A 27,494-nucleotide genomic window follows, 5' to 3' on the forward strand; every position below is an offset into this window, starting at 1 on the left:
AAATAATGTTGTAGTGTAAGTATTTATAACAACAAAATCAAAAAAAAGCTGAATTAGTTTAACAATGTATATCCATGTATGTCACATGTTTAAAAGCCCTTAGATAGATAGTTTTGCTCACTCAGATTGCAAAAAACTACCCCAACTCCAATCAAAAACTGGACTTAAAAGCCTCCAAAGACCTCTCCTCTGAACTACAATTTAAGTTATATGTCAGTAGTAAAAAAAAAAAAAAATAACAAACATGCAAATGTCACAAAAATGTTTCATATGACTGTATTTTTTTTCTGATCTGCTATCACTGTGGTTATTTATTGCCCTTTTTGGCCACTTGGGGGCAGCAGAAAACAACATCTGACATCTTATCATCTTATATAAAGTTCATATGGCGATTGTTAGCAAATAATTGCCTATTTACACATCTATTAAAAGAAATTAACACTGAGACACAAAAGTCTTAATTTTTACAGTAACAAGATGTATTTGAATGTTTTTCATTGTTCTAGTGAGGACAGTCTCCTAGAAGACATATTTTGTCTTTACAGTAAATGCAATCATGCATATTCTCCATAACAGTAAAACTGAACCCACAAATAATATACCAGGAGTTCTTGCGCCCTCAAGATGATCTAATAAGAGATAAATGCCAGAAATGTATGTAGATGGACTGAAGGGTATATTTTTTAAGAGAGCACCTAGAAATAGAAGAAGAGGAGGTTGTATTATTCAGATGAGAGGTACTTCTTTAAAAGAAGAGCTAACTGGTGAGACCAGCTGGAGTGATATCAGTTCTTGAAGTATTTGTTAAAAAAATAAATAAATAAAAAATGCTATGCACACATTCCAAACAACAGTCAGGTGAGTGATAAAGTCAGACAGAGAGATATAAATACAAAGTCATCAAAGATTCAAACAACTGAAATACAGTATAAATGAGAGTGAAATAAGATGCAAATAGGGAGACAAAACAACAGATGGAGAGACTGAGAAAAAAAACAGAGCAAATAACTACCTATTTCCATATATCAAATGCTTACTGGAGTGTTTTTATGCCATAACTTTCTCAAAGAACCTAAGTTGGACAAAGAGAGAACGGAAAGGACATTATTCACCAAAATACAAACTTTATCGACAAACGTCCACCTTTCATGATGAAGACAGACAGAACTATAAGGTAGACAAGGACAACAGAAAAATAGAGTGCAAGGACATTCACCACCAACAACGACTTTGACGAAAAGCAAAAAACTTCCACAGCAGTTCTGATGTCTCTTTGGGTCTGTTTATCTGAATGCCACAGGGGCAGGACAAGAAGAATAGAAACTTACAGATAGAAGCTCCCTCTTATCCATTTGACTCTGTAGACCTGCTGTCCTCTTCCTACCCTCCCTTTCTCTTGATATTCATTTCTCTCTATATTCCTCTCCCATCATCTCATTGTCCCTTCATGTGTCTCGCTCTGCCTTTTTGCCTTGTTTATGTTGTGTTTCTGTGTATTGGACTCTGTATACTATTTTTTAATGTCCCTCCCACTGATGTCTATGCATTTTCTTTCTCATGTCTTTTTTCAACCTTGTTTTGTTCGTATACCATAGGCTATATGGTGTTTGAAGCACACACTATTGGTGCTGTGTACTGTTGAAAGTTAGGGTTAGGGTTTTGAACCATCAGTCATAACACCCTCTTATGGGTCAGCAGTGTTGGCCAAATTGCTGCCTACTAAATTCAGTTAGCAAATACATTTTGTAATGCCACCCAGTTTTAGTTTTTCAACAACATATCTGAACATATCTGCAAAATGCTCACTCTCAACATATTTCTTATTACTTTTTATTACTTTTTATCTATGATTACGATGTGGCTCTAGGAATGGCACTGTCTGTCAGTTTGTTGGTCCACCACTTTGGTCCAGACTGAAAAATCTCAACAATTATTGAAATGCCATGATTTTGTACAAACTTCAATGGTCCCCTGATTTTTCTGCTATAGGACTGCCAGGTCAAAGGCTTTGGATCAGAGTGCCTTGACAACTAGTAGATGGATTGCCTTTACATTTGGTAAATTTTGTTCCCTACTCGATGAATTTGAATAACTTTTCATCAAGCATTATCATCAGGTCAAATTTTGATTTATCCAATACTTTATTTTATGACCAAATACCTGCTAAACCAATGACATTAGCCTCAGCAGACGTTACAAAAAAACATTTGTAGTGAACATATCTGCAAACACAAGAAAGGTGGCGTGCTGCAGTTTAGTGAGGAACTCTTCTTGTTGAGACTGTGATGGACAGTGACTGATCACTCTCATTCTTGAGGTATTTTGGTTTAGTTTCTGTCTCTGTTTATATGTTAACCTAAATTAACTGAAACCAACGCCAAGCAGCAAGTGTTAATGACACGGCAGGAAAGATTTCTCTTTGGTTAAGTATTAAGAAAGTGTCCAAGTCCTGCACTTTGTACACCCACCATCCAATATAGGAACTTCACATTTCCTAGGTTTGAAAAAAAAACATTACCAGTAAAAGAAATAAATAAATTTAATGTATTCTAATTTTAGGAGAGTGGTTTGCTTTTTGTCTGCCTATCAACTCTATTCTCTCACTATCTATGTTGGGCTCTTCCCCACAGCAGGCCGTAGCAGATTTTACAGATTTCCTCCAATTTCCTTTCACTCTCTTGTCTTATCTCCATCCCTCCCCACATCCTTTGATCCACTATTTCAGTTCTCTCTTCTGCTCTGTCATCTTTTTTTTTTTCCCATCTTGTATCTGTCCCTCAATCCTCTCTTCCTTCTACAGCACTTCATTGGTCAAAAAAGAAAAATCCACAACAAAAGAACAAAAGAGCCACTAGGGAAACTTACTGAAGCCCTGCTTAAAAAGCTGAGTGGACAGAGCCTTGTTCTAAGACTAAATAAAACACATATATGCATGCATACACTCTGAAATATACATGCTCACACACAATATACACAGTCTGAGTCTAATATACTAACTTGGGGCAATATACATACTCATACTCATTTTAGCCTCGGAGTGTTTAGTTAACTTCAGATTTATAATATTGTTCTATTGTTCTATTGTCTCATCAAAAACAGACATCATATCTCATGATTTTACATGTGTTTATGTATTTTCTTAGTATACAGAAATAAAGTACCACAAACATTCACAGATCTAAAATTGTAGGTTTACATCAAGAAGTACTGATGTATGTATCGAATACATGATTTACACATTCTGGGTTATTACCGAGCATTTTGTGAAAATTTCTCAGCAGTAGTTGCTCCTTTGACTGATCTGTTGAGCCCAAAGGTACAGTTCCATTGGTCAGATTGTTGCCAGAAAGCTTTTGATGATGTTAAAGCTCTTCTCACTTGTGCTCCAGTGCTTGCAGCCCCACATCTGCAGGAGTCATTTCAGTTCAAGGTGGATGCCAGCAATACAGGTGTCAGTGCTGTGTTGTTGCAACAGGATGCATCTGGTATTGATAGGCCAGTCAGTTACTTCTCTCGTAAGTTTAACTCCTACCTACCTACTACTCAATTGTAGAGAAAGAGGCACTCGCATTGATTTGGGCATTGCAGCACTTTGAGGTATACATAGATAATGGGTGTAGGCCTTTAGTGGTGTATACAGATCACAACCCTTGTACATTTCTACATTCCTTACAGAACCTAAATTCTTACAGCCTTTCCATCTGGATATCCGGCACCTTAAAGGTTCTGAAAATGTTATGGCTGATGCATTGTCTAGAGCATCACCTTAAGGTCTCGTGTTCCCTCTTTTCTCTTAAAATTGCTTCTTAAAATACCAAGTTGTGAGGGGAAGTTGGTGAGCAGGGAATTATTCAGTAGTAGATGAGGTAACTTTAACACATAAGTAAGCCATTTTTATGTGATAAGTGTGTATATTGAAAGTTTATTGTAAATGTTAATTGTGATCATCCGTAGCACTCCATCATTGGAAAGTCAGGGTCCTTAGAGGTGTGACAACCCTGGGGTTACCCTCTGTTTTGCTCTGTGTGTCTGTTACCTATGTTGGGTTATGTTCCAGGGTGCTTGGAGGCAGAGTGAAGGGCAGGGTCGTCAGAGGAGATGTGGCACACCTGTACAGCCTGGCACAACTGATATAACTGATTTTGAGCAGGAGCCAACTTGTAACAATATACATGACATACAGAAAATAGCCTACAAAGCTGAAATGTTAACACTGTTGTTATTCTAGTTACTTTTAGTATTTAAAAAGTCTTAATTCTAGTTACTTTAAGCTTATTACTCAATATACATCTCAGCTTATAAACAAACTAGAGGAAATTGTCACAAGCAAGCAGCCAGACCTCCTGCACACTCATCCACTAATCACACAAAATCAACAGGTGACTCAACAACCACTCAATTAAAAACTGGATCAATTCTAAATGAGTGAGTCCAGACAGCTCACTGTAACTTCAACTAGCAAACAACCTGGAGCACATTATATGATCTCTGCTGCATTCTTGTTAAGGAGATAAATTCATACAACAGCCACAGAGACATTTAACCATCAGAGATTAAATTAGCGACCAAAGAGACAGAGAGAGAGAAGCTGCATCTGACTCACGTTATCTGATGTCTTTTTCTTTCTATCATGGAGATAAAGTACCAATGTCATAATGTCCATTTGTGGCTGTTGGTCATCTTGTTTGTTAGTTAGCAGAACTTTGTGGCTGCTGGTTAACCAGTCTGATATCATTAGCAACAATGACAAACCAGATAACTTGCCGGTTGTTTCGTTTAAATTATGTTTTTAACTTCCTTTTGTTGATGAGAGGAGTTCACTTTAGAGCAGCAGCACATCAAGCCGCAGTACGTCATTGTAGTCCCGCCGTAGTCCAGCTAAAATCCATTCTCACCGTTAGCTTAACATCGTTTACAGTCCTTCAGGGCTGATACAACAAGCTAACTGTTGTGTTGGCTAATGCAAGTAGCTATCTACTGCTCCATAGAAAAGAAAAAAAAGGGAAATTAAACCGCTAAATTTTTTTTAGTGGTGTGTTTAAAAGTAGTTTGCAATTTACACATTATAATTTCTTTTCTAATATGCTACTGTATGACTCTATCGCTTTACCATACAGTGGTAGAGATTTGAAGATGAAATTTGGAAACTGTCATTGGACCAACACAATGTCGATATTGTATTCTGGTTGTTGCTTGGTTAGAGAGAACGTCCTCCCTTGTGGCGTTATTTTCTTCGTTTTGGCCAATAACAGATTAGCATGAAAAAAATGAAGTATGTGAAACTGATATAAGTGGTCTTGCCCTAAAGACCAGCAGGAGCCCGTCCTGCTCTGCTCTCCTCTCACTGCTGCACACACTGCCCTTTCTCCTCTTACCTGCCCTGCAGGTGTCACTGTTGAAGCATTTTAATCAGGATTTCAATAATGGATTTTTTTCTAAAGAAGAGAGAAAAATTATTTTATAGAATATACTTAGATTTGGTAATGGTTTATTTCAACTAATTTCTCTTTTTTTATATTTTGATCTCAGTCTTGCCTCTCAAAAATAGAGGAGGGGCAACCTCCTCTGCCTCTATGGAAGAGCCTCCTCTGACACAGACACACACACACAAGGAGGCAGACAAGACAATAACAAGTCAGTAGCGTTTGCAACTCTTTGGGGAGATGCCATAATGTGTTTTTCTACTCGCCTTCCGCTCATCTTTTTATCTCCCCTCTTTTTTTCCCCTCCAGTAGAGTCTGACTGTGGCCCCAGAGTGGATATGAAACCGCCAACAACTTGTCATGGACTCAGACACCTTTTGTTCAGCTGTCAGTGCACATACACACACAAACACATTCACTTGCTCCCTGACTCGTTTACTCACACAAATACGCACATTTTCACATTTATCTCCCACTTTCTCCCACATGAACGCACCCAATGCAACCAGAATAAATGACCTTTCTTTGTTACACACATACACCTAACATGCATGAAGTCATACACTCTTTCCCTCTTTTTCTCACACACACTACATCTGTTGTGCTAAATTTAACACGATCCTCCTGAGTAAGATACGGTGTCACAGTCACAAGTTATTTTTTTCCACTTTTGATTTGTTGCCAAGCTTCAAGAGGGCGGGTCTTACCTGATATCAGCCTGTCTAAGAGCAGACACCAAAGGGGCTAAGAGAGATATGAATGCATACGAATGGTGTGAAGTATTTTGTTTAGTTTCCATCTGCATTTATTTGTTAACCTAAATGAACTGAAACCAATGCTCTGTGCACAGGTGGCGACACAGGAAGAGGGTAGAGCTGGCCACCAAGTTCACTGAGGTTCAGGTAAGGCCTGCATCCTGTCTTGTTGCTGGCAGCTGAAGGCATTCAGTAAACAGTATGTTGTATTTCAATGTATTTCATCAGTATTTCATTTCAAGTTTTATGTCCCATTTCAAAACTAATACTATTCCATTCTGTAAATAGATTTTAAAATGCCAATTTAATTTTAATATTACTTTGTTTATTTCATCATTATTATTATTATTACCTTACATTTGTCTATTTTTATTCTACTGCGTTGCATTTTTCGGGAGCAAATTCCAAGACACATTCTTTTATGCTTGCATTGGCTAATAAAACAGATTCTGATTGAATGGGCTATGTCATGCTGACATATAATCCCAAAACCAAGAATCATATAGATACAAAAAATCTCCAGGGTTGTGTAAATAGTAACCTCGCCATGCCATGCATTCTGTCAGAAGCCTACTGCATATGCTTATATGCCTAGACATCTTTGCAGACTGTTTTCTTCCTTTAATGATAATTGAAGTGATGATAATGCCTTATACGCTGTTACTGATTTTTCATATTCGATAACATTTTGTTAGGTAAAGCATGATAATGAAGTTCATAATAACTGATAATGGTAAAGGTCATGCATAAATCATTCAGTCATACTGCTTGATTTTATTGATTTGCACACAATTATCAGTTACACAAAGAGACAAATATATTAATATGATGCCTGTGGATCCTCATGTGTTGCAGGATTACAGATACATGTAGTATGTTGCTTATGAAAGATGTAAGAAGTACATTCGTATCTGAATTCCATATATTGTGTCCCAGATGTTTATAAAAGTGTAGCCCTGCAATTGAAGGTCCTCAGCCAATAAATGATGGCAGCCATTTAAGTTGTATGTAATTTGTTGTCTATAGCCCCTGAGTCAGGGGGTCAAAGGGGCTTCCAAGCATGCAGTATCCTGACATAACCAGAAAAGGTTTGGTTATTGTGTGCATATTGCATACTAAACATTATTCTTGTCCTAGTTTTAATGGACTATAATTATTATTTCCATGTGAAAGCAATTCATTGATTAAGGATTCATCATGGCTAAAAATAGCGAGTAGTACTTCAAATTACAGTCTACATGCAGTATATTAAGTATGTATATATTACATTTTTCACCCGATTCTTTTCAATTATTTTCACCTTATTTTGATTCAAGGCCCTAAGCATGGCCTCTGCTGCTTCACTTGGTCTGCCCTCAACTCTTTTCTTTTTTTGCCATCACCTCTTCTCTGCGCCCGACCTCTCCTACAGTCTTACACACAAAATCTAGCAACCTAACCCGTTTCTCCAATTCACCGACACCTTTTCTTTTTTCTTTGTAGTATCACAGGGGGACCGTCTGAGCATCAGGTGTTTTCTTCTCAACCTCTTTCTGTGCCTTTACTCTGCACCACTTCTCTATTTCCTCCTCTGGCTTCCCTAGCTCTGTGTGAGTAGTAGTAATAAAGAACGAAGCTGAGCCGAAACGTGTTGGTTTTACTAAAAACACATTTGTTCTCTGGTAAAAGTGTTGCTGGAAATTTCTTTCTCAGTGTGCTGGAGTGTTTTTTTTTTGTTTTTGTTTTTTGCACAGTACAAAAACTCATTAGCTTGCACAGTATTGAAATCTAAGCCCCCCTAATAACAATATGGTTGAGTCTACATCGCACGAATTCCAAGAATCACTTGGGGATTTTCTAGCAATATCAGTAACACAGAAGAGCCAAGAACCTAAAGCTTATTTACTGCATACTTTAAAATTACGTGGTTTCTGAAGTGTTGTGGGACATTTTATGTCAAATGGTCAATGCTTCTTTTTTAAGGTCACAGACACCACCACACAGCTCTAATTGGATGTGGGATTATTTACTGAGACAAGCTTACTTGGTGAGAATGCAAAGATTGTGAGTTTCCTGGTGATTTACAATGTAAATCATGTATGCACAAGTGTACGTACTGGCATGGAACATTTGACTGTGTGTTCTTGTCTCTGTCATGAAATGTGACCAAAGCTCTGCTTGGCTTAGCCACTGGTCGGTACAATATTGTTTTCAATTGCAAAATGACTGCCTAGCCTGTATGAACTGCCTAAAATTGATGTGTTTGTGTATGTTGACAACAACCTCTTTAATTCTCAGAAAAAACTATTTAATTGTTATACATAAATTATTATAAGTAGCACACTTTCAGTGAGTCCAAACTTTTGACTGGTACTGTATATTGTCAGGAAACCTGTTACAGAGAGGGTCTGAGGTGGATGGTTAGACCTACAAAGTATGTGACTTCCACTAACAACATTTAACATTTTTTACCACCAAAAGCAATCTTCCATTAACCTTTACTAAGGAGTTTTAGTTGCCTAACCATAACCAGACCTTTAAGGCTGTGGTTCAGACTTTTTCAATTCTATATTAATACACTGCTAACATGCCCATATGTTCTTTGAAAGGTTATTGGTCACTGAAAGGTTAATTGGTCACTATAATCATTTCTCTTCTATACTGGTTGTGAAGCAACACTGTTGTTGCGTAACTGCTCTAAGAGATGGAGGACAAAGTGAAGACTCCAATGCTTTCTATAGTTCAGCAAAGCTAATATGAGGCATCAGCAGACTGAATTAGCAAAAGTTTTTGGGTAACTTCTAAATTTAGTTTTTTTAAACACAAAACCCCCCTTTTGTATTTCCATGGACTGTAGTTCCTTTCTGAGATGTGGTGGAGGGATACGTCACTGACAAAACACTCATAGTTACACTCATGACTGCCATTACAAAGATATCCTTGAGGACTTTTATCAGTTTCGCTGAACTTCTGGAACAGACATGGGGAACTTTAGAAGGCAATCTTGTTCCTTTAAAAGCTCCTACTTTTCTCAACTGTCCTCACAATCTTACCTTCTCGCATCATCTCACATCTCAGTCTTGCTCATTTTTTAGTGCATTTATCTTCATCTCTCCTGTCCCACTGTCTATTCTCTGCACCTTACAATTTCTCAACTCCACTCCTTTTCTGACCTCCTTACTCTGCTCACATCTTACTCTCAACAAGGCCTCTGTAAAGACTCTTTTTTGTAAGGATTGTAACAGCAGGACCCTCTTTGATGTTATAAACCTTCACAAAAAAGATCTATATGGTACCATGCTTGAATCTTCTTTATGCTGCAAAAAACCCTTTTGGTAAGGTGTTTTCTGGTGTACTACAATTTAATGGTCCTCACATTGATTCTTCATAGAGCTGTAAAGGAGTGGTCCTCAACTGTGGCCCTGAGAGCTCACAGTTTGGTTGGTTTTCAGTCTCATGAATAAAGGACCAGGATTTATTGCCACTGCTGTAAAACACCATTTATGAAAAATGTATGAAATTGTCTACATCAGTGTTATTAAAAACGACCTTTTAGGGAACCACAGTGTGCCACTTAATACTCATTATAAATTAGAATGTTCTTTCAACGATTATGAGTCCTGTGGTCGAGGTAAATGACCATTTTTAATATCAAGGAACCCAGAACAGACACTCGTTAGGGGCAGTGGTATTCAAGTCTGGTGTCCTGCTGGTTTTCTCTGGCGGTTAACGAGCCATGACTATCAGGGAGGGTCACAAACCTGCAGAGCGCCAGCCCTCGAGGACTGGGACTGAGAACATGTTAGGGCCAGTGAACCTAAACTGATAAGGTCTGAGCACATGGACCCCACGAGGGGAGACTTCTGTTGTTGGTTTATTTCTTAATATTAAGTCTGAATGCCTGTGTGTGTGTAACTGACAAAATGTTTGTTTCAAAAAATTATTTCGTCATCATTACATTTTTACATGTTTGATAACCTCTTTCATCCAGTTTTATGCAGCTGCCATCTCTCAATTTCCCTGCTCTATGTGGTTGCAAACCGTCTCCCATGTATGTGAAAGGTGTGATGTGAGTCTCCCCTGTGTTCATGTGTAGTCTGCCAGGTCTCCATGGTGATGGAGGTTGCGTGGTTCAGGTCCTATTCTGTTCAGGTGGCACCTGGAAGCTGCCTGGCATCCTCTTCATCACATATTCTTCATATATATTATAAATCCATTATAATCTTGTTATCCTGTTCATTGTATTTCTGTAATTTGTGTTCTATTCTGTACACACATCTATTGCACATCTGTCTGTCCTTGGAGAGGGGCCCCTCCTCTGTTGCTCTTCCTGAGGTTTCTTTCTGAGGTTTCCTTTTATGTTTTTTAATGGATTTTTCCTCTTTCGAATCAGGGTCTAAAGACAAGGATGTTGTATTGCTATGCAGACTGTAAATCCCCCTGAGGCAAATTTGTGATTTGTGATATTGGGCTATACACATAAAAAATAACTTTCTTGCTCTCTCAACATCCCTGTTCTGTAGGCTCTCTTGTTTGGCTGCAGTGCTCGAAAACTTGGAAAACTGGAGTCAGTCATTTCTGATTGAGAAGCACCGGGAGAATGGTCAGTAAGCACATCATATTCACATGTAAGTGGTTTATTCAGTTTTTTAAGTATCTTATTTCAGTTTATCTGCCAGATAAGCAGTAGCTCACTAAGCTAGTTGACTTACTTTATACTTAATTGCAGCAACATGTGTAAAATGAACATTCTAATCAGCCTCAGCTGTACTTTGTGCTAAGTGCTAATTCTCTAATGTTAGCATGCTAACACACTGGACTAAGACGATGAACATAGTAAACATTGCTTAACATCAGCATGTTAGCATTGTTTTTGTGAGCATGTAGCTCACAGAACCACTGTGCCTATGTACAGTCTCACTGAGTCGCTAGCATGGCTTAGTCTTGTTTTTAGCTCAGTAGTACAAGTGAAAATAAAAAAATTGTAGAGCCTGGAGTTGTCCTGTATTTATATAGCCAGCCGACTTAACCAGTGTTTAGCATGCTTTTAATGGCACACTCTGTAAAAGAAAATCTTGTCTAATATGTAGATTCATTTAAATTTACACACAGGTACAGCGTCTTTTTTTTTTTTTTAAGGATCTACATCAATGATCATGATGCTTTGGCTGCGTAGCTGAATAGTCAAATTTGCCAACTACCTCATTCAACTTATGTTTATCTAGCAGAAGTAAGCTATCAAGTTAGCTAGCTTGCAATAATAGACACAGAATTGCACAAAGTAGAGACAGAATTCTATTGATATTTATAAAACAAGCTATATATCCAAAACTGTATGAACTACCTACTGTTTGTGTTCAGAATGTCCCATCACACGCTCAGGATTAAGGCAATAATGTAATGCAATAATTTATAAGAATGGAAAAATATTGAAACTGCAATTTCAACTTAAGACCCATCAAAGTTTCTTTTTCTACTTGTTCTCACTTTTTTCTACCTTCACTGACCAACTCTTCTCTGCTGCGTCTGCCTTTCTGTCCCCTCATCTTCCCCCTTTTGAACTCCTCTCTGTTTTCGTCTCACCTCACGTCAGCCATCTTCTGTGGACTCTCAGCAGCGTGTCTCCTCTCTTGACCTATGCACTTTCTCTGGCCTCTATGCGCTGTTCTTTTTTTCCTCTTCATTTGCCTGCTCCTTGTCTGCCTCAATTCTGTCATTTTTTATTCTCATTGCATCCCATCTCCACCTCGCTATGTTCCCACTGCAAAAAAGTGCCCATTTAAACAGTGATTTACTCTGGGAGTGAGTCAGTCATATTCTCACCGGTGCATTCATGCTCCTGTGCTCCACGGGACAGGGAAAATGTGGGTGTTAAAAAAGAATAGAATGAGTAACACTACTTCAGTAAGAACTATCAACATTCCCCTGAGCAAGGGACCTGACCCTCCATCCGCAACTCCATTGGAGCTGCTCAGAGGTCAACAACAGAAGACTGTGGTTGCATTGAGCAACTCTCATAGGTGAATGGGTAGAAATGCATGAATGTGAAGAGGGGTGTGGAGAAACATAAAATAGAAGGATGGGTGAAATGAGAATGTGAATTTAAATGAACCCTTTAAAAAAACAAACCACAAATACAATAAAATAGATGGAATGAAAGAAAGAAAGAAAAATCCCCCTGCTACTTTAAGAATTCTAAACAGAAAACTAGAGATAAGAAAAAGCCATTGTCAACTGATCAGAAGGCCCAGAGGCCTTGACAAATGGAGAGTGTTTTATATAAACAAAAAAGGCCAATGAAGTAGGGAGCAAATGCCTCTTGCAAAACTTAACAAGGGCCCTGCTGAGCAATAAAAAAGATGGAGGAAGTTGAGAGGAAGTTTGTTGGGTTTAACCTATTGGGATATGAGTGTAAAACTGAGGGATAAGAGGTGTGTGGATCACAAACAACTGAAAAGTGACAAAACAAAGGGCAAGATAAGCCTAGGCACTTATTGTGTTTTCAACTGTCTTCTACCCAGATAAATCCTATTTGATAAACTTTCATTTATTTTCAAGGTGTATGAAGTGGCTAAGCATAAATGGGGTCTATGGGTATCACTTGCATTGCTAGTGTCAGACTATGGTTGCCCCTCCATAATGCTATAAATAGAGTGGCAATCATACAAGAAAGCAGATTCAATCTGTCCTGGAAATGACAATGCTAACCTTTGAGCGCTGTGCCACCCTGTCTCCAATATTCTGCACTTGAACAAATAGGCTCAGTAGATTATTGTGGACCATGTGCTCTGTGAAGATTACAATTTTCTTTGACGTTGTGATCATAACAGCTGTAACCACAGGAGTACTACAGCAGTAGTGTGGCCGGGTGGTCTAAGGTGCTGGATTAAAGTGGACCTGAAGCAGTCAAGACGTTAACATAATTCACTAAAAGGATTTCCACTCTTATGAAGAGTTATATAACAAACATGACAAAAGAAAAGAGAAACGTTATATCTTTCATGGCAAGGGCACCACCATCTTGCAGTACTATATCCTGTGACATCACAGGGTTGGTTGGACTGGCTGAGTTCCACAGATACAACAGTAGAGACAGTGAAAGATAGAGACTGGAGAGCCACAGGACAGAAGTAGACAAAAAGGAGGCCACTATTGTATTGTTCCTGGATGTACAAATGAGTTTTATAGTATTAAAGTCAAGGACAAAACCAGGGGTTAAATGGGGCTGTTCCCCAGCACATAGGCCTATGGTCTTATGTCATCAGGAGACACTTAACTTTGAACATCTTCAACAATGTAGGGGGCAATTTGCTGGCATGGGTTGGGTCCACTTGTCCTCTTAGAGGGAAGGGTCCCTGCAAATCAATACAAAGTTGTTCTGAGTGTTCACCTTTATCCTATGATGAAACATTTCTATCCTGATGGGAGTGGTCTCTTCCAGGATGACAATGCCCCCATCCATAGTGCACGAGGGGTCACTGAATGGTTTGATGAGTATGAAAATGATGTGAATCATATGCTATGGCCTTCGCATTCACCAGATCTCAACCCAGTTGAACACATATGGGAGGTTTTGGACCGAGGTGTCAGACAGCGCTCTCCACCACCATCATCAAAACACCAAATGAGGGAATATCTTTTGGAAAAATGGTGTTCATCCCTCCAATAGAGTTCAGAGACTTGTCAAATCAATGGCAAAGCACACTGAAGCTGGTCTGGCGACATGTGGTGGACCAACACCGTACAAGACACTTTACATTGGTCTTTTCCTTTAATTTATCACTAGTCTGTGTGTGTATATATAAATATATATATAAATATATACACATACTAAATACATACATCTCCACATGTGTACATGCACGCATGTATATAGACATACAATGTACACACTTACATACAAAATGAAACAATATAACAAACATGCATCCTTTGTGCAATGTTGAGGCACATCAAGCCAGCGAACTGAGAAAAAACATTACAGTCTGTTACCGTGAACGCAACACAGTTCAGTTTCAGTTTAAGCTAGCTAACAGCTTCATGCTTCAGCGTCAAGCTAGCTATGATATATTTAAACAAAAATAAATATTCAAAACATAATTTAATGTCTATATATTGTTTTTTACTTGATTATATAGTGTTCTTCTCTTAGGTAATATATACTGTATGTATTTTGGCTTTGATACCTACATGTCTTTAAATGCCAAAGCTATTATTTTAACTGTACAACCAGAAGTTTTTTTTGTGTTCATCTGAACTTGACTTATTAATAAAAGTATCTAGAATGACTTTGATTAGCATTTTAGTGATCAGAGCAGAGGGTTGTCTCAACAAAATTTTATTTACAGTTTGTCAAATTATATCAATCAGATTTTGCAGTCTGTGCACATACGTGCACTGATGGCAACCCAGAAACCACAGGATCCCCCCACATAACAAATCTCAATTTAACCCCTGGACAAAACAGTCCATCTTCATCAACTGGAACAGTAGCCCACTGCTCTGCTGGCTAGCGGCACTAAAGAGAGAGAGATCTCCGATGAGCAATGACTTTAGGGTTTGCAGTGGACATTATTTAGAGAAAGACCACATAGAGGAGAAGACCTCTGAGTCAGGCAAGCTAGTGGTTTGCTGGACCAACACACTAAAGCCTGAAGTTGCATCATCAATTTCACCGCCTATGATGTGTGCTCCAACATACTTGACAACAGCGGTACAGTCACTGAATACATCTTTCACTCCAAACAGCAGCACTCATGAACACCTGACCTCTAAGATCATACTGGCGATGCAACGGCTGCCATATAGTGGTACAGGTTACTGTGTTGTATGCATTAAAGAATAAAACATATATTATTATATAAGCTATGGACATCAGCATAAATATCAGCAAAAGGTGAGTGGCAACTTTTCTAAATAAATTGGAAATTAGTGATGACTAAAGGTACATATCTAATTCAGAAGTACTTGTCATCAAAGCATTACTCTGACATGTTGCGATCTGCTGAAGTTACCAAATCATTGACTTGACTATTTTGATCAGTCGGAAAAAGACCGGTGATCAAAGCAGAATAGTAAAACAGAAAGAGAGGGAGTGTGGCTAGGATCCAGTCATTATTGAGGCGTGGGTTCAAATCCCACCACTGCCATGCTTATGTAAGTGTCTACATGTTACAGATTTTTTATGCTTATTCTGAGGGCTATTGAGGACACACAGATTTACCCTGGTATACATGGCAGTACACATTACAGCCTGCCAACCAAGCACTGAAAAGATTAAACCAGGTAGATCAGCAAAAATATGGCTGGTGGCCAGCCGTGTTGAAAATACATCCAAAATTCTAAACTAAATCTGATTTGAATTGAAACGTTGCCCACTAAATTTGTGGCTTTGGAGTAAGTGATACTATTTTTCTCATTTATTCTGCATTTTAGTAGTCTTGCACCTATGTGATGTGCATATAATTACACCCCAATGAATAGTTGATCATTTTCAGCTCTTGGTTTGATTTATTCTTTGCTCCCTCACCACAAAAGTATCATTTATGCAAGAGACACTGAAAGACAAAGAGGACTGACAGATAGAAAGCATGGAAACTGGTATAATGTTAAACAGACATGCCTGTTTATTGCATATTATTTAACAATTATGTTAACCTGCAATGTTATCAGGACCTCTTTCATTTCAGTGTGACTTTAGTGTCTCCCCATTCCCCTCCTGTTGCCTTTTTTTGATCCACCCGTCAACTCCAATAGAAGGCTGCACCTCCCGGCTGCATTTAGAGGAACCTTTGAAACTGGAGTAGCCTTGTTGGGCTGTTAGGTGGAAGATATATCGACTTTGGAGAAAGCACCTGAACTGAGACACAGTAGTAGTGTTTACTCTTGCAGCACATTGACAAGTTTGTATTTTAGAAAGCCAATTAAGTTGACCTAACCTCACAACTCCCACTGGCTCTAATACATTTACTTTGTGTCCCCCAAAACACTGTAACTATATTCTATAAGTGTTTTATCTCTATGGGACCCCACAGATGCTATAAAAGTTACTAAGGTAATTTCCAAATGTCTGAAACAATCATTTCACTGTGTCACCTCTTGCCCTCTACCTGTTTCTGGTGCCTGCTGGCTGTATTTGCTCTGTTGCTTGTGTGCGTGTGCTGTGTGCAAGTGTGTGTTACGATGTCTGAGTTCTTATCTTTTCTAATTAATGTGATCTGTAGGCTTCCATCTCTATCCAAGCCATCTGTGCCTGAGCTGAAGTTATCTTTTTGCTGAATGTGAACCACTAGAACCTTATCCAACCCTCTATTGATTTAGTGTCTGCCACACTTAGCTCAACATAGCTCACCTGGTTTGTGGGAAAGCGCAGGGAAACAAGGGAGGAAAGAAAGATTGGAGTTTAACCATAAAGTGTCCACGATGTTGGAGGCTGTAGTTCTTTCCATGAAAAGGGTTTGACCTGGTATATATTGTATGGTTAACTGTTGCTTGATTGTGCAATAATATCATGTGCAATGTGTGTGTTCAGGTCACTCACCTCTGTTGTTAAGTCTCTTCTTCAGGGTGTTCAGGCTAAAATAATCCCCAGGGTATTTAAACACCAATTTAAAGGTTCTGGGACATACCGTTTTTTAATTGGTGTTGGGGTGTTGTTAATCTGTTGTTCAGATTTTCTGTGGTTCTATTGTAATATGTAACATAAATTAAGATAATACAGAATATTTGACAGTAGTGCAGCATAAATGTATTTTTATGTATTTGTTGTTTTGTGTAGTTTGATGTCAGGTGGGAGGCAGATTTCCCTATACTGTGGTAGGAGTCATGGTAGGAGTCGAGGTTGTTGGCAGTTGCAGACTATATAAGGCAACCAGTTTCCATCAAGTGCAGCTGCTGTCAGGACCACATGCTGTCTGTGGTCCACAGTTTTTTATGTGGAGAACTGACTGTCATTGTTGTATGTGTTTAGTCTGGGTGAAATAAACACCCTGTTGGTCTGCAACTAACCTCTGCCTCAAGCCTCTCTGCTTTTAAAGTCCAGCTGCTACACGGCCATCTTAACAGTCTCAATGGCCAATGTTCCTGCAATATTTCCTGAAATATTGTTTTGCATTCCAGAGGTGGGTCAATTAATGTCCACTTTCTTGTACACATTATTTTTTTGTCTTTGAATTAGCTTGGGACATTGTTTTTTATTATTAAACTTTTATATCTCTGTGCGACAGAACTTTCAAGCTTCTTCAGCTCCATGCTGCAGTTGTGGTGAGAACATTTTTCCAGGCTGCACAGAGGTGACATTCTCACAGGGGTTGTTCGGAGGCATTGCCATAGCTGTTTTTTACATACTTTTACGGGCTTTGAGTATAATGTTTCTTTTTTTTCAGGTCATACAACTTGAACTTACATCAGACCTTTGCTGATGAAGTTTTTGTCCCCACCTGAACTTTTTAAGCTTTCAATTCTGCAGAAGTCTCTGCATGTAACATGTAACGATTGTTAAACTCTAGCTTTAACAATCGATACATGTTACAGTTACATGTAAAACGAGTTCTCCAAAAGAAATTAACTGTACACCTGTCACATCAACATAAGTGGACTGAATTCTCACTGGAAACAGACATTTTTACATATTTTTAATTGAGTGTTAAAAATATGTTAAAAAAAAAAAAAAGTTTTTAGTTTTACCTCCAAAGAAAATAGTTTGGACAATTTGGCAAAACTGTTATTTGATTGTCTCAACGTTCATACTTTGTTGCTGTGTTCCTAGGTCTCACCAATCAGCTTGGTTAGTACCATGCGGTGTTCTATCTCACACAGGCTCCACCCTCTACTGGACTCTATGGGTAATACTCTCTTCCAATCACATGCATGTAATTGCCCACTGAAATTTCAACGTATGTAGCCAGCCAGTCAGGACATGCCTACCGATTGTGTGTGTCTCACACAGTATAAAAGGCGGACCCCCACAGAAGCTGGCCTTCGCACAGGGAAAGTCTGCAGCAATGAAATGACTATCAGAAGGAGGGAGTGTACCATCAGCGAGGGCTATGTTTAACAGCCCCCCCACCCCCCCATGTGCCGGCGGGGTTCACTGCCCCCTCCCACCCATGCTCATGTTCATGTTCATGTTAGTTGTGTTATGTGAGAATGTTCAAAGTGTTTTAATAAAAACAAATAGCATTATTTTGACAAGAGCACAATCCTCCACCCTTCATCCAGCTGGTCACAGAGGCTGCATAATGGAGAAAGTACTTACTCAGCTGGCACCCCTGCCTCTCTTCCCTCTGTCAGGGAAGCAGACAGCGGGCTCCCCCATTCAGCTGCAGGCTGTGCTGGCTGGAAAAAGCTCAGCGCTGAGCTCATTCATGAGTGCTATGTTAGGTGCGATGTTGTGAGAAAGAAACACATCCCACCGACATAGAGACACACAAAAGCAGATCTGTCTCTTGCCTCTCACTGCGCTGGCTGGTACTGTTATTTATCAGATCAGCCAGCACGACTCGTCTCTCCAGGTAACAGTGAGGCGTCGCAAGGCATTATTCCTCAGTGAGGATATTATGCTGCTCGCCACACATTGACCAGGGAGAGGATGCATCCCTCCGGTTATTTTGGTGGGAAATATGTAAGGTGACGGACGCACTGATACAACATCTAAAGATGTGTTGAGGCCGCCAACTGTGATGCCCCGTTGGCTTGGCCCTTTCGATATCGCCCTCTTCGTCTCATTCTCCCTCTGCTGGAAAGAGTGAGACAAGGGCAACCTTTGGTCATCGTGATAGCCCTGTCGCTGTGGTACGCAAAGATGACCCAGATGTTGGCGTCCCAGCCCTGATCCCAAAGTGTAGGGGGCTCTGTCCAAGGAGACGGTATCAAATGGCGCACTTCTCACGTTGGGCCAACCTCTCCAGGCTTGGCTCCTGAGAGGGACAGACTAATGCACAAGTCCCTCCCACCAAGCGCATTGGTGCAGTGTAGCAGTGTCTACGGCCTTATTCAGTGAGGTGAGTGTTGAGGACATATGCACAGCAGCATCTTGGTCTACGCCTTCTCCGTTTATAATGTTCTATCTCTTGGACTTGATGGGCTGTTTGTGAAGGTCCATGCTCACAGGAGTGATTGAGGACTTGTCAGAAGGGAGGTAATTGGTAGGTGCATCCAGATTGGCTGGCTATGTACATGCAAATTTCAGTGGGCAATTACGTGCATGTGATTGGAGGAGAGTATTACACATAGAGTCCAGTAGAGGGCTCTGCCTTTGCTTATAGAAGTAGGGACACAATATTGTTAACCGTCGTTATTATAAGAGGTAAAAACTATGAAATTAAGGCCAGTTTTAATGAGTGGAATTATTATTCACATCGGTAGGTAGAAGTGTGGTGAAGCAGCCATTTTGTTTATGGTCTTTGTAATGTAGTTGTGTCAACACCCTTGACTGGCAATTAATTCAGAGACAGCTATTTAATATGTATTTCCGTCTATAATTATGTATCTTTATACAAACAGATCAATGCAACGTATACTCTTAGTAATTTGTTAATTACATTTTCTCAAAGGGCAGTAGATACATATGAATATTAAAATGCGTATTAAATCAGTGTCAGAGGGAACAATAACATATTTAATTGTTAAATACTGCCGGGAGTTTCTAGAGCTATTAAGGAGTTTCTCATTTACATCGCTTTTTGGGGAAAAACAGCAGTTTCGGGCTTCTGTTCGAAGCAGATGCTTCAAGCTGGTGTGATGTGCCACTTGACACTTGGAGTTCTCATTGGGTCATTTGAAATGGTGTGAAGAATATGGCTCATGCTGGAGATAGAGGTACTTTAGCAGGTTCAGGAATGTATCAAAGGTGTGTGTGAATGTGTCTGAGATATGTGAGGGTAACAGGTGCTTGTTTACTGGTTGGGAGGGGGAGTTAATGACCTTATCACCGTGGTGCAGTGAAGTGTGAAGTCTCATCACCGCAACTTGGCTGTTTATTCATACATACATATTCTCAGCATTGATGCACACTCACACACACATAGATGCAAATATGCACCCACAGAGTCATCAATGCATGCAGGCATGTGTGTCGAAACTTAAAAACTTACATGCACTGACACTGTGGAGCACAAATATCCTGACATGCACAGATGACTTACGTCATGCATTAAATGATAAACATACATACATAAACATGTTTATTTCTCTGAAACACAACCACAGAACACTGATGATTTCTGTGTGTACCTGTTAAATGTCGTTGCACAAACAATATTTCATTCAACATAATTAACTAATAAATGCATCAATTAGCTAAAATATATCTGTAACTCAAGCTGCTTCTATTGCTGTCATGTTAAACCTTTTTTAATCTCTAAAGTTTAAAAGAGTTCAGGGAAACAAGCTGATTATTTCATTGACCTCAACCAATAACATTGACCGCTGTAGTTGGTGGGGAATATAAAGATGGGAATTCCAACACGATCTCATGAAATACTGAATAATGAGCATAAACTCTCACACAAGATTATGTGTTGGGAACACATATCAAGACAATTTGGTTTAGTCTTTGGCATTACAAGTTTTGTTAAAAATGGTGGCTTGGATTACTTTGCAGATTAAGATTCACACACATAATATATCATCAAGAAATAAAATATGATGCAGTATTATAGATTATTTTTTCCAGCTGTACATGAAGTAGTTAAAATTAGCTCAGTGGCAGTACATTGTGCTTTATGCATACTTACATTCATAAAATTTTTAATTCATTACTTTTAACAAAGTGTTTTTACAGTGTGGTATTAATAGTTATATTCAGCAAAATATTCTCCTACAGTTGCCAACAATACCAGTTTTCAATCAGAATGAGTGAGAATACGGCAGAGGGAGACCCTGTGCCTGAGTTTGGCTAAGGCCCCAAAATCACTAAATCTGCCCCTGCATGAAATTTGAAAACCCAGTCGGAGACAGTCTAATGAAGAGATGCTATCGAACTGTACTGTAGGAAGTGTGGGATCCATCAATGTTGAGACTGAAGAGAAGCATAACTTGTAAGATGATTTACAACATTTCATGATTATTTGCATTGCATTGGTCATGAAAATGTTAAAAATTGATTTTTCTAACTATATGCTACATCCCTGCTTACTGTATTGATTCAAATAAATACCCAAACCAGACAGGTCTGTACATACCGGCACCACTAATGTGCCAGTATTGATTCTGGACCTTACAGAACTTTGTCAGAACACTAATTATATCCAATTAGTGCTTCCCATTAGGCTGTGCCATCTGCACTGAACTGAGGCAAGCAGAAAACAAAAAGTACAAGAAAAGAGCAAAATCAGCAGTGTGAGCTGGGAAAGGTTTATCAGACAGTGAACTGGAGGAAGAAATGTGAAAAAGTTGTTAATTAGTTGCTTCTTATAAGCAGTAATGAACCAGTGGATATTGTACATGAGTGCTGCTGTGTTTATTTGCTAGGTGTTTCTATGTGTGTGTGGTTGTTTTTTGATATGTTGGCATTTCTCCCTACCAACACATTAGTAATGTGTTGTTAACCAGTTAACCATTTTGAATGAACTGCTCGTATCAAAGAAAGCATCAATATAGCATAATGCATTGGCCTGCACATAAGATGACCTCACCTTGTGCAACAGCTGTTTTTGGATGGAGACTTTTTGAAGAAAAAACTTGAAAGAATGAAATATGTCAGGCAGACAGACCATAGTATGAATCTTGCAAGGTAAAGGTTATCTATACAATACATTGTATGCTTGAAAGAAAGAGGAGACCTGCAAAAATATGTGTTTTAGTTCCCCAAAACATGAACAATGTAAGCAAGCCAGCAAGAAACAGCAGCAAGGGGACTCAGGTGCATCCACTCACTCCACATTAAACTTCCTGTAATTAAGCCGATTAGCACACAGGAACAACACTGGCATACCTCAGGGAGGGATAAGAGTAGGGATACTTTAAAGACGCTGCATCAAAACATACCCACATTGAAACACATCGCTCCTTGTTGTATTGTCTGGGGATGCCCAAACAGATGGCACAGCTGCATTTATGTGGGTGTATATCTGTTGTGATGGCATTAACGCATCAGCTCAACAAGCTATTCAGGCATGCTTAGAAGGTGGACACTTCAATATGCGCATGGGAGGTCTTAAGGTGGCAGCATATTCCTGCAGATTAATACAACACAAACTCACTTTTTTATTAGTAAATGGGACTAACAACCCTGACCAAGACATTTATTTGAAATTTTAATTCAATTTGTTACTTACATTTTATTGAACCAGAAAGGTTCCCGAACAATAATGAAAACTAATTGTGTCATTCAGTGCTGGGCAGGTTTGTCAGAGCTTTGTCACTGTAAATAGCTGCTAACTGTGTCTAGAAACGTAGTTAACGAGAGCGGTGAGAGTGAAACAAAACAGTAAAGCCACTGCCGTAAAACCAAAATAATGGGCTGAAAGTCACGACAATTTTGAGCTGGGCTGATGGGAACTACAGAGTCCATAATGATTCTCTGTGGGTTAATTACTGCAAGCACTGTGGCCACTTTCACATACAAGTATTCATGTGATCAATTGTTAATACAAGAATATTGATTATAGCTGCTTTAAGGAGCTACGATGTAGCTAGTGAGGATATGTGCGTCATGGGCTAAACTGTTACCCCTTAACATCGAACAACAAATCCAGCTTTGTACTCACTTTTATTCCTCTTGTCTTCTAATATTTACATCCATTTAAAAACTGTAAAGACATTGTCTCACTTGTTTTCCATCCACCACAATCTTGTTAATCCATCTTTGATAAGCCTGTTTGTCCCAGCTAGCCTGTAGAGGTGGAAAAACTCTGGATCTGGATCACTGCCCGACAGATAGTTCTGTTTAAAGCTAGAACTGCCGTGGCAGTTTTTCAACTGTGCAGTTTATGTTTAAGCAGTCTAAACTGCTAGGCAATGGTATTCGTTAGAGTGTGCAATCTGAAAACTACATCAAGTCATTCATAACAGCTTACAATGGATAAGAGACAGAGATTCATGGATGCCAAACAGGCATTAGAGTTACTAATTGAAATGAGTGATGGCAAGTCTGAAGGAAGGGAGATATCAGGACTGACGGGTCATCTGAGTGTCAGAGAAAAGCTATAAAATAGCTTTTGCCTACATAGTTCGACATAATAATGTTGTGATAAGTATGAGCATTTTTGAAATAGGCTCAGTATAAAGTAATTCTCTCTTAATGTTTATAAAAGTGTGCTGCAGAGCCATCACTACCAGAGACTGGGAAAGATGGCACAGTATAGACTACCATCAAGTCTGGTGGAAGCTCGGGGAGACAGCAAGTCCAAAACATTCTCATAGAGTCAGCTAACCCACCACCACATGCAAGGAAAGAGACCCAGCAATGCTGGTTGACTGATGACAAGTTTGTACTCATGACTGAAGTGTGAGAGAGTTTCTTGGTGATGTTCTCTCATTTACACATTGTTGAAATGCCTAAATTAATAATTGATAAGGTGAAATTATGCGCTTCATTTTATCACATTGATTTTGTTGCAACATTAAATCACCCATAACTGCTGTGATTGTTTCTTGTTATGATTATGGCTCATTATTGTCTATTTGGGATATTTAGGCTACTTTAGTCATTTAAATAACATGGGTTATCTCATTATGTGATGAATGTCATTTTATAATAATATCACATCACCCAAATATGCAAATATTTAGTTCCAATACCCATATTCAGTGTCATTCGAGACTGATTCATGCTGACAGCAATGCAAAGTGATTGGTGTTTTTTGTTTTTTGTTTGTACTAGAGATGTGGTAGCCAGGTGCACGGGTAAATTTTACCTGTTGGTGGTTTTAGGTATACAGCGACCTCTGGCAGTTCTAGTGTTAAACAGGTGTTATTTTTTGACTGGGTATACATTGCATTTACTGTGTTGTTAATGTGGCCAAATGTGTCTCTAAACACTTCAGGTGATTGGCTCTTTGGTGCAAATTTGGCTCATTATATAGACAAGTGTTTTCTGTTGTTTTGTTCCATGTGATTGGATACTGGTTGCCCAGGAAACTTGTTGAGGGACATCACAGTTTACTCCAAATTGAAATTGCCTGATAACTTTTGGGACTTTTGGGTCTCAAATTTTTTAAAGTGGTACATAGTAGAAAGATGAACCAGTCTTACCAAATGTCTCATGGCCTTGAGCCCAAAGTGCTGGAATAGGCTCCAGTTCCACATGACTCAAAGGTGGAATAAGCAGATAAAACAAATAAATGGATTCAGCCTAAAGATGTTGGTGGACATTCATCATTCTATTTATTCCCTGAAGATTTAGGGAGGACCCGAGGCCTCCGTGTATCGTTTGCAGAGTAACACAGCAGTATGGCAAGATACACAGATATATCACTTTCAGTGCAAACACTTAACATGTGACAGGCTGTATCATCATAACATGGTTTACTGGTATTTTTCTGGGGTGTTAAACATTTCCAGACCTTGACCCACTTATGAGAAATCATCCCACGTCTCATCATCTCGCCCTGGGAGCCGCACTCATTAAAACCTATTATTACAATGATCATGTGAGGACCCAACAGCAGCACACCCACAAACTGTATTTGGGTTTATGAAACACTGTCACATTGCATTTGCCTTTGTTCATTAAGCAAGCTGTTTACAGTTAAAAATAGGAAAATGCATTAAAGTGATATGCTTACTCGCTCCTGACCTTCCACCAGGCCAAAACATGTTTGTCTCATTCATAGCTGGAGATGATCAAGTTGACTTTATGGAGAAACAAGCTAATTTTAAAAGCATGGCTGCTCTTTTGATGTTGTTGATACTTTAACAAGAATAACAGAAAAGTCTCAACCGTATATGATCTATTTTAGCATATAACTTTGTTTTTTATTTATTGTTAAAGGAACATGTAGAGAATGCCTCTAATGTTTGTTGGTTTGACTGGTGAGCGTGGATGTGTTTGGAGTAATTTACTGTACTGAATCACATGTGGGTACATACAACTGCTTAATTATTACCTAAACTGTTACCTGACTTTGCTTTCTATCCTTTTTTCAGATTTGCATAAAATTAGGTGGAACATCGGGCCATGGACTAACAAAGAACTGATTGTTTTTTGGTGTGGATAATACCACCAGCAGATAGTGGCCATTAAAGAAGCTCTTCCATTATCAATGAGGCATAGAAGAAAGGTTCTTGGATTCCTTGGTTCAATATATATATATATTTTTCCAGTACAGCCCACAACCAGCTCAACAGATTTTGTGCATTTTTCAGTTTTTTCAAAAATATTAATTTCATCCAGTCTTCACCAAACTGTCAACAACAGAAACAGACATTATCTATCCTTCAACACCGAACCAAAACCACTCACAGCATTGACTGAGAGGGGTTCATCAAGTTCATCGATCAGTGCATCTGTGGATGGCAGAGGACGGATCAAGGAGACCATTCACATCCAAAATCATCTTTAAATGGAGACAGGAGTTCACCCACAAATTCCAAAATGTTTATTGAAATAAGATACCTGGGAATGATATTCAATTATTGTTTATATAGAGAGCTGCTTAGATCTTGGCTGACCTTTGTCAGACACACATCACATTATGAGAAAACCAGACAAACAAGTAGAGACAACTGTGGGCTGCTGTCTCCAGTCACCTTTAGTTGGACCTGTGTAAACATTTGCAACTGCAATATGTTACTGCCAAATGTCAAAAACTAACTTTTTAATTGGGAAAATAACACGGGTAATTGGGTGAATATAAAATCAATAATGTTGCTTCCTCAATTGCATTTAACATTAAATGCAAAATAAAAAATCTGTTTTTAAGGCTCTAAAGGTTCATGCATCACTGCGTGATGTCTCATAGGGAAACCAAACAGACAGAAAAGCAGCTGCTCAAATCTGTGTTTGTCTGGCAGTAAAAGCATTTAAACAACAATTAAATTCATGGGAAAAAATGAACATACAGAAATTAAATATTAAATATTAAATTAATAATTATTAAATTAAATATGACAAACCTCAAGGCTATCTCTTTCCAGCCCAATAAGTGCTCCAAATCCATCCAAATGGATAAAAAAAATTTAAAAAATAAATGCCCAAATATTATAGATATAAACAATGCAAATTAATTCATGAACAATAGCAACACTACTGTGGCTTACCACAATACTTGAACATTGCAGAATAATAAAATCACAATTTAAGTGTTCATAAGTGCAATAAAACTATATCCATTTCTGCCCTCTGGCCTAAATATAAAGAAAAACAAAGGGGCAGCTCAAATGCCAAAAGTAATAGGTTTTACCTTATTTGGTAAACTGCAACACAGGCCTTGACAGTATGCCAAATTGAGGTGTACTACCACACACATGCACTCCAGAGAGAGACAGAGAACCACATCATTTTGTGCTATCAAAGAGCCAAATAAATTATGATAGTGCAATCAACAAAACTGTAACATAGAGGCTTCTCCTACAATGAAAATACATGTTAAAAATGTCTTACCTTCACCCCGAACAGGTCACGACCATTCCAACTCCTAACTCAATGGAGAACTTTGAACAGTCACTTAGGCCAGGTGACTTGGAAACACATGAACTATGTACATTCACCAGGTGAACGTCCTAATACATGGAGGAGTCAAAGCTCCCCAGCAGCTGTCGGAGAGGGTGGAACATGGCAGACGTCCATCCGTTCTGTTTCCCTACTTTGGAATCTTGCAAAACACGCATCAACTATCTAGGTACTACTGCCAAAATCTATGACCAACACTACATCCAACAGTGCATATGTTAAAGGGTGACATTGCAAAAACACTATAGCTTTTGTGTGTTCATCAGGTAGGCTGCAGGTGGGTGGGCATGGTAATAATGGTAACTCATAGCCCCTCTCACCAGAGTGAATAAAAAATTATGTCATAACAAAGTTGTGCTGAGTAATGTGGAGAAAATTTAGGTTTTTTTGCATAACAAAGGAATACATTTTTCTTAATGTATATTTTTTAATATATTGTAATTTGTAATCTAATTTTAAAACCTTCCCAACTAATGGAAAACCAGCCCAAATTCTGTCCACCCGCCCAAGCACATTTTCCCCCACTCAATGCAGCCCAAAACCATCCAATCTGGCAACACTGAATGTTACATGTGTTTGAAGTTGTACAGCCTGTGAGATAGTGATAAAACACACCCACGTACTAAATGCTTCAGCACATAAGAATGTAAGTATTGCTGCAAGCAGGAAAAGACAGCAGTAGAAGAACATTTCTCTGACTAGATTGCAGGTTATAGGTTGATT

At 38.8% G+C, this 27,494-nt stretch overlaps 1 long non-coding RNA gene across 1 annotated transcript; it reads left to right on the plus strand.

The window, feature by feature from the left end:
• Positions 1-5,732: 5,732 nt before the first annotated feature.
• Positions 5,733-26,124, plus strand: LOC121901704. Its single transcript, XR_006097375.1, has 4 exons — positions 5,733-5,810; positions 6,274-6,325; positions 10,681-10,785; positions 25,247-26,124. It is a non-coding gene; the product is annotated as an uncharacterized LOC121901704 (long non-coding RNA).
• The last annotated feature ends 1,370 nt before the right edge of the window (positions 26,125-27,494 follow it).

Source organism: Thunnus maccoyii, chromosome 8 (assembly GCF_910596095.1).
Source record: "Thunnus maccoyii chromosome 8, fThuMac1.1, whole genome shotgun sequence".
NCBI lineage: Eukaryota > Metazoa > Chordata > Actinopteri > Scombriformes > Scombridae > Thunnus > Thunnus maccoyii.